Below are 9,131 nucleotides of genomic sequence, written 5' to 3' on the forward strand. Positions count from 1 at the left end.
ACTCTTGGTTTCAGCTCAGGTCGTGATCTCAGGGTTGTGAGATCCAGCCCCATGCTGGATTCCACAGTCAATGGGGAGGCTGCTTAAGGTTCTTTCTCTCCCTCTTCCTCCATCTCTCCCTCTGATATCTCAAATATATAAATAAATCTTAAAGAAAAGTGAAATAATAAAATATTTCTCCCAATGCTCACATATAGGGACAAACCCATAGACATCAGTTGTAAATCACTACTAAACTATTTTGTGCTCTAGTCTTCACATTTCTTCAGAAACAAAAAGGTAGTAAAAGTGGACGGGGCTACACATTCTGTCATATGGTGTTCACTGAGGAGGCCCCAAGTTCAAAGCTGGACTTGGAAAATGACATCCAAGATGGTGTCTAGAAATTAGAATGGAGTATGATTTTCTTTGATGACTCATCAGTAGTTCATAAACATTGACTTTTTAGTTATTGGCAATCATACTCTTTTGCATCTTATTTGTCTCTGTAATACCATTCTGACTCAATTCACCCCCCAAATTACATCTGCCTCTCACCTCTCTATTTTATGTTTCATTCAATGTTCCTAGGTTCTCTTGGGAGAGTGGATAAGGAAATAGAGGTGGCATGTATTTGAAAGCCTGTATTTATAGTTTTCATTAGAATGTATCATATATAGAGAAATATGCTTATATTAGAAAGTAGATGGGGTGCCTGGGTAGCTCAGTGGGTTAAAGCCTCTGCCTACAGCTCAGATCATGATCCCAGGGTCCTGGGATTGAGCCCTGCATCAGGCTTTCTGCTCAGCAGGGAGCCTGTTTCCTCCTCTCTCTCTCTGCCTGCCTCTCTGCCTATATGTGATGTCTGACAAATCAATCAATCAATCAATCAATAAATCTTAAAAGAATATATAAAGAAAGTAGACACACCTATGTAACCATCCAAAGGAAGGAAGGAAGAAAAAGAAATTTCCAGCACCCCAAAGCCCCCATGAACTGTTCCCTTCCACCTCTTCAAAGATAAAGCTTATCTGCTCTGACTCTATAGACTAGTTTTTTTTTATTTAATATGTGTAATCATACATTAAATATATATTTTGTTTCTATATTAGTTTGCTCAATTTTGCTTTTATCCATTTTCATTGCATACAGTGTCCATTTTATGAATACATCACACTTCATTTGTTCACTTATGGATAGTTATCAGATTGCTTTCTGTCTGAGACTGTTATGGGTTTAGATATGAAGGCTATGGGTGTTATTGTACATCTTTTGGTATAGATGTGCACTTACACTTGATAAATATACACCTAAGAGAAAACTATGATCTTAGAAAATGTGTATGTTTGAATTTAATGAGAAAAATGTCCAAAAGTTTTTCAGAAATATTTTCCAAAATATCAATCATATTCCCATCAGTGGTGAGTGGAGTTACTGTGCTCAATGTCTCCCCTAGTGTGTAATTTATCAAGGCTTAAATTTTAGATCTCAGACATGTTAGTGATACCTCACTGTATTTTAAGGTGCATATTACTGATTACTAATGAGTAGGACACCTCGTATACTCACTATTTGTACATCCTCTTTTACCAAGTGTCCCTTTAAGTACACTCGTACTGGTCCAGTCTTCTGTTGAATTGTTACTTTTCTGTTTCCTTATCCATTTGTAGAATATTGTTTTAGAGAGAGAGTGTGGGAGTCAGAGGGAAAGGAATAGAGAGTCTCAAGCAGAGTCCATGCTAAAGCATGGAGCCTGATGCAGGGGCTCAGTCCTATGACCCTGAGATCGTGACCTGAGCCAAAATGAAGAATCAGATTGAGCCACCCACTCAACCCATTTGTAGAAGTTTTTAATGTGTTCTGCCTATTGGCTCTTTGCCAGTTATGTGTAATACAAATATTTTTATCTAATTTGTGGCATTCCTCTTCACTCTTTCAGTGTTGTCTTTGGATGTAGTCCTTAAACTAGAAAGATAAAACACCAAAACAATTTTGAAAAAAAATGAAAAATAAAAAGGGAAGAATCATTCTACATCATATCAAGATTTATTAAAGGTATAGTAACCAAATGTAGGAATTATTAGAGAAGGGATAAACACAGAGATCAATAGGACACATTAGAAAACCTAGAAATAAGCTGACATAAAACATGCCTGACTGATTTTTCACAAAAATGCAAAAACAGATCAATGGAGAAAAATTAGCATTTTCCACAATAGTTGCTGTAAGAACTGGACATCAATTGCCAAAAAAAAAAAAAAAAAAGAAAGAAAGAAAGAAATCCATTTAAGTCACACAAAGCTTATGCAAAAGTAATGGGTCAAAAACTCAAAATAAAAATAGATCACATATTATACAGAAAGTTCCTACACTTGATATCAAAAGTACAGTCTATAAAAATCTTAACAAATTGTGCTTTATCCACATTAAAACTTTCATTCAGTAAAAGATCCCATTAAGAGAATGAAAGTACAAGCCAGTCATTGGGGAGAATATTTGCAATATATTAGGTATCTTGTATCCAGTATACATAAATAACTCTTACATAATAGCACTAAAAACAACTAATTAATCCAAATGAGCAAGGCAAAGCCAAGTGGTATCCCAGGACTGCTGCATAGGAGAACCAAACGCGGTCCTTCCACAAATATCAACAATCAGCTAACCACAAATACAACTCCAAGAGAGCTGAGTAGTCCATTTAAGAAGTTTAGGGTTTTTTGGGGGCGCCCGGGTGGCTCAGTGGGTTAAAGCCTCTGCCTTTGGCTCAGGTCATGATCCCAGGGTCCTGGGATCCAGCCCCATATCGGGCTCTCTGCTCAGCAGAGAGTCTGCTTCCTCCTCTCTCTCCCTTTCTGATTCTCTGACTACTTGTGATCTCTGTCTGTCAAATAAATAAATAAAATATTAAAAAAATAGGATCTTTAAAAATATATTTTATTTATTTATTTGAAAGACAGAGATCACAAGTAGGCAGAGAGGCAGAAAGGGAGAGGGGGAAGCAGGCTCCCTACTGAGCAGAGAGCCTGACACAGGGCTCTATCCCAGGACCCTGAGATCATGACTAAGCTTAAGGCAGAGGCTTAACCCACCGAGCCACCCAGGTGCTCCTTGCTTAAGAAATTTGAGCAACACAGGGGAACAAAAATATTTTAAAATAACTGAAAACCCCCAAATTCCCACCTCCTACTGTAATCACATTGGGCATTAGCCTTCAACATTAGATTTTTTTTTTTCTTTTGGAGGGAAGAAACACAAAACAAACAGACCATAACATTGTTTTCATTTTCATTTGTCTGAAGGTATTTTTTTTAATTCTCTTTTGATTTCTCTTTATCTGATATGTCATTTGTAAATATCTTCTTCTATTCTACAGGTTGCCTTTTGGTTTTGTTGACTGTTTCCTTTGCTGTGCAGAAGCTTTTTATCTTGATGAAGTCCCAATAGTTCATTTCTGCTTCATTTCCCTTGCCTCCAGTGACATGTCCAGTAAGAAGTTATTGGTGGAGAACAGAGGTTGCTGTCTGTGCTCACCTCCAGGATTTTGATGGTTTCCTATCTCACATTTAGGAATTTCATCCATTTTGAGTTTATTTTCCAGTTTAGCCAGTGTGTTCCTCCACAATTCATATGTTGAATTCCTGTCCCCACAACATGATGATATTAGGAGGTGTAGATGTTGGGAGATGTTAGCTCATGATAGTGGAATCTCCACAAACAGGAGACCTCATAGAGCTCCCCAGTCCTTTCTGCCATGTGAGGACACAATGAGAAGTCTGCAGCCAGAAGAGTGCCCTCAATCAACCCATGCTGGCACGCTGACCTCAGACTTCCAACAGTCAGACGTGTGAGAAGTAAATGTGTGTCTTATAAGTTACCCCATCTCTGGTATTTTGTTATAGCAGCCCAGTTGTCTGACTGATACAGACAACATGCCAAAACTTACCAGATGAACAAAGGCAGTTCTAAGAGGAAAGTTCATTGCAATTATATATAAAAAATAAATAAATGTATTTAAAAAATACATATATATATATACAAAATATATATATATATATGTATTTTTTAAAAAGATCTCGAATAAACAAAAACTTCATAGTTAAAACTTCATGGGTAATGATACTAGAAAAAGAAGAACTAAACCCAGAGTTACTAGAAAGAAAGGAAATAATAAATATTATAGAAGGAATATATCAAATAGAAAATAAAAATAATATATTAACAAAGGAAAAAAAACAAAAGGTGCAAATAAATAAAATCAGAAATGAAAGAGGATACGTTATTATGAAAGGTTCAGAATTTTTTAAAAAGATTATAACACATAATTATGAACAACTATAAGCCCCAAAAATCAATGGCCTAGAAGAAAATAATAAATTATTAGAAGCACACACTCCACTAAGACTGAATCAAGAAGAAATGGAAAGCTTGAATAGATCAGTAATGAAGGCAATAGATTCAGTAATCAAAAACCTTCCAAAAAGAAAATCCAAGGACCAGATGAGTTCCCAGATGAATACTTGCAAACATTCAAAGGTTTATTTGCACCAAGTTTTCTTAAAATTTTCCCCAAAACAAAATAGGGAGCACTTCTAAACTAATATTTTTTAATTAATTTTTTAATTTATTTTCAGCATAACAGTATTCTAAACTAATTTTTATGAGGCCAGCATTGCCCTCATACCAAAAGAAGACATACAAATGGCAAACAGGCACACAAAAAGATATTAAACATCACTAATCATCAAAATACATATAAAAAGCACAATGAAATATTACCTCACAACTATTTGGATGGATACTATAGAGATTATAAGGGATAACATGCATTAACTAGGCTGTGGAGAAAAGACAATCCTTGCACAGTTGGTGGGTTGCTAAATTGGTACAGTCATTATGGAAAACACTAAAAAGTTTAGAAACAGCTTCTGAACTATAGAGGACAAACTCAAAGTCACAAAGAGGGGAGGTTGGTGGAGGGATGGGTTAAATTGGTGATGAGGATTAAGGAGTGCACCGGTTGTGATGAGAATTCAGTGTTGTATGAAAGTATTCAATCACTAAATTCTACACCTGAAACTAATATTACACTGAACATTAACTAACTAGAAATTTAAATAAAAACTTAGAAAAATAGAAAACAATATGAAGCTTCCTCAAAAAACTAAAAATATACTATCATATGATTCATCAAGTTAACTGAATTGAGTACATATCTAAAGAAAATAAGATCATTACCTGGAAGAAATATCTTCAATCTTATGATCATTGTAGGATTACTCATGGTAACTAAGGTATAGAAACCACCCAGTGAAAAAATTAAGAAAGGAAATGTGATTAATGTACACAGTGGAACTAAGTATTTACCCCCAAAATACAGATGCATTGAAAAGAAGGGCAACCTGGACCCCAGCGTTCATAGCAACAATGGCCACCGTCTCCAAACTGTGAAAAGAGACAAGACGCCCTTCAACAGATGAATGAATAAAAATATGGTCCAAATATACAATGGAATATTATGCCTCCATCAGAAAGGATGAATACTCAAATTTTGTATCAACGTGGATGGGACTGGAAGAGATTATGCTACGTGAAATGAGTCGAGCAGAGAGTTGATTATCACATGGTTTCACTTACTGGTGGAGCATAAGGAATGACACAGAGGACATTGGGTGAAGGAGAGGATAAGTGAGTTGTGGGAAATCAGAGGGGAAGAGGAACCATGAGAGACTGTGGACTCTGAGAAACAAACTGAGGGTTTGGGGGGTGGGGATTGGGGATTAGGAGAGCCTGGTGGTGGGTATTAAGGAGGGCCTGTATTGCATGGAGCACTGGGTATGATGCATAAACAATGAATCTTGGAATACTGAAAAAATTACATTAAATTCAAAAAAATTAAATTAAAAAAAACATACACAGTGGAATATTATATGGCCTTAAAATAAAGGGAAATCCTGCCAATTGTAACAACATGGATGTTACAACATAGAACATGTCATGCTAAGTGAAATAATCCAGACACAGTAAAACATATATTGCATTATCTCACTTATATGTGGAATCTAAAATAATACAATATATAGAAGCAGAGGATAAAATGATATTTGACAGGGGGGAGGAAGAAATAGTGAAATGTTGGTCAAAAGGTACAGTTTTAATTACAAGATGAATAAGTTCTGGAGATCAAATATTCAGCATGATGACTACAATTAATATTGTCTTGTAGGATCATGTTGGTATAAGATGTTCCTTGTTTTGTCCACCATTAACATCAAAAGTTGGGTATTTATGAACAAAAATGCCTGTGTGGAAGTTGTGGGATCTAGCCTCATAGGCCAGGGACCCAGGAGGAGTCTCATCCCTTGTGCATCAGGTAAAAGGGAGACAGATCTGGGAGTAGACTGTGTAACTGCAAACCTACCCAACATTTTCAGCCACGTCACCTGTGATACACTGAATTGGACAGATAACCATGTATGAGTGCGAATTTATAGAATTTCAGGTTTCTAGAGAAGTTCCAATACTCCAAGAGAGCAAAAGCCATGAGAACTTGAATTTAGAGTTGGTAAGAGGAACTTTGCAAGTATTACTCCACAAACCCAACCTTGGTTGTATAGTGTGAAAAAAGAAGAGACCAGGAACCCTTCCACAGTGGGGAAGGGATAACAATGAGCAAGTACCCACTTGAACAGCTATGTGGAACAATGCTGAAGAAAGGCATCTGTCCCCCACAGTAACCAGTGTGTAAAAATGAGGGCTGGGAATAGACAGATCAGGAACCAGGCAGATAAGAGTATCAGAACATTAAGAGGGCATTAAACTGACGTGGGTCCTGCTGGCTGCATTCTAGGCTTCAGCAGGAAGCCTATCCATAAGCTGATAGAAAAACCTCACCCAAGGATTCTTCCCAATTTTTCGAAAACACCCCTAATGTCCTGAGCACCAGACCCACACCTCTGCCCACTCTGCAACCAGCTTCTGAGAATGGCAATAAGAGTAAGGTTGGCTAGACAGAAGTTCATGCAGGAAACAAGCCAGGGTTGTGAGCAAGGGACAAGCCACAATATTGACCTATAGCACCACCTTTGGGAAAACCAAAAAGAACGTTCCAGCAGCCATCCTGCTGAGATAGAAGATTGAGAAAAGACATAAAAGCTTAAGAATCATGCCACAAAAGGAAATAGGAAGTATGGAGCAGATGACTCTGCACAAAGTTACAGAAAATCCCAAATATCAGTAGGACCAACAAAATATTTCTCACATGAAGACAGCTAATAAAAATTAGAGGAGATGACTGCTAAGTCAAGTATACAAGGAACAATACAAATCTCCAAAGAACTTCTCTGAGAAAACACCAAATGGCATATGACGCTGGTGTTGCCAGACTGCGGAGTCAGAGGGCCCTGGAATGTGAGGCCATGGAGGCTTTCAAGGAGGCTTTTGCAGTGGCATCCAGGGTCAGGGGCCAAGACAGCAGAGTTTGTGGAAACAAGGCCAAGAATGAGGAGTGGATCCCCCTCACCAAGGTCACCTGGTCAAGGACATGAAGAACAAGTCCTGGAGGAGATATATTTTATCTCCCTGCCCATCAAGGAATCTGAGATCATTGACTTCTCTCTGGGAGCATCCCTCAAGGATGAGGTTTTGAAGATTCTGCTGGTGCAAAAGCAGACCCATGGTGGCCAGTGGACCAGGTTCAAGGCATTTGTTGCCATCAAAGATGACAATGGACACATCAGTCTGGGTGTCAAGTCTCCAAGGAGTTAGCCACTGCCATCCGTGGGGCCATCTCCTGGCCAAGGTTTCCATTGTCCTGTGTGGCTGAGCTACTGGGGGAACAAGATCTGCAAGCCCCACAGTGTTGTGTACAAGGTAACTGGCTGTTGTGGGTCTGTGTTACTGTATCTCATCCCTGCTCCCAGAGGCACTGGCATTGTCTCAGCCCCTATGCCCAAGAAGCTAATGATGATGGCTGAAATTTATGACTGCTACACCTGGCCAGAGGCTGAACTGGCACTCTGGGCAACTTTGCCAATTCTACTTTGGATACGATCTTCAAGACCTGCAGTTATCCCACTCTTGACTTCTGCAAGGATAGTGTTTACCAAGTATCTCTATCAGGATATCATTGACCATCTTCTGAAGACCTACAGCAGAATATCTCTACAGAGAACCTAAGCTTCAGCTGTGGCCACCACGTCATTTTACACAAGAAAAATAAAGTGATCTAAAGCTTGTTAAAAACAAAACAAAACAAAACAAAAGCCAACAATGAATCTTGGAATACTACAACAAAAACTAATGACCTGTGGTTTCACGTATTAATGGAGCATAAGAAATAACACAAAGGATATGGGGATATGGAGAGGGAAAGGGAGTTGAGGTAAATTGGAGGGGGAGATGAACCATGAGAGACTATAGACTCTCAAAAACAATCTGAGGGTTTTGAAGGGGCAGGGGGCGGGAAGTTGGGTGAGCATGGTGGTGGGTATTATGGAAGGTATGTATTGTATGGAGCACTGGGTGTGGTGCATAAACAATGAATTCTGGTACATTGAAAATAAATTAAAAAAATTAAAAATTAAAAAAAAAACTAATGACCTACTGTATGGTGACTAACATAATATAATAAAAAAATTTAAAAAAATATACAAATAAAAACAAAACCAAAAACCATATGTAATTTAAGGGAAAAGAAACACTCCAAAAACATGAAGAATCAAGAAAATATAACATCACCAAAAATTGATAATAATAATGCAATAATCAAACACAAAAAATAAAGTCCTGCTGGGGAACCTGACTGGCTCAGTTAGTAGAGCATGTAACTCTTGATCTCGGGGCATGAGTTCAAGCTCTGCATTGGGCAGAAAAATAAATAAATTATGTAAATGTATAAACTATGTGTATAGTTTATATCTAAATAATAAAGAATTCAAAATTGTTGTATAGTTGTTCAGAGGAAACTGTGAGCTACAAGAGAACACTAACATATAAGTCAACAAAATCAGCAAAACAATACACAAGCTAAAAGAGAAACATAATGAAGAGAAAGAAATAATTAAAACAAACAAACAAACAAACAGAAATCCTGGAACTAAAGAATTCAGTGAATAAAATGAAGAATGGAATAGAAAGCATCAACAACAGAC

At 37.6% G+C, this 9,131-nt stretch overlaps 1 pseudogene; it reads left to right on the top strand.

Moving 5' to 3' along the window:
* The first annotated feature begins 6,451 nt into the window (after positions 1–6,451).
* Positions 6,452–8,157, top strand: LOC101685607 (annotated as a pseudogene).
* The last annotated feature ends 974 nt before the right edge of the window (positions 8,158–9,131 follow it).

Source organism: Mustela putorius, unplaced genomic scaffold (genome assembly GCF_011764305.1).
Source record: "Mustela putorius furo isolate JIRA1106 unplaced genomic scaffold, ASM1176430v1.1 tig00003914_pilon_pilon_pilon, whole genome shotgun sequence".
In the NCBI taxonomy this organism is placed as follows: domain Eukaryota; kingdom Metazoa; phylum Chordata; class Mammalia; order Carnivora; family Mustelidae; genus Mustela; species Mustela putorius.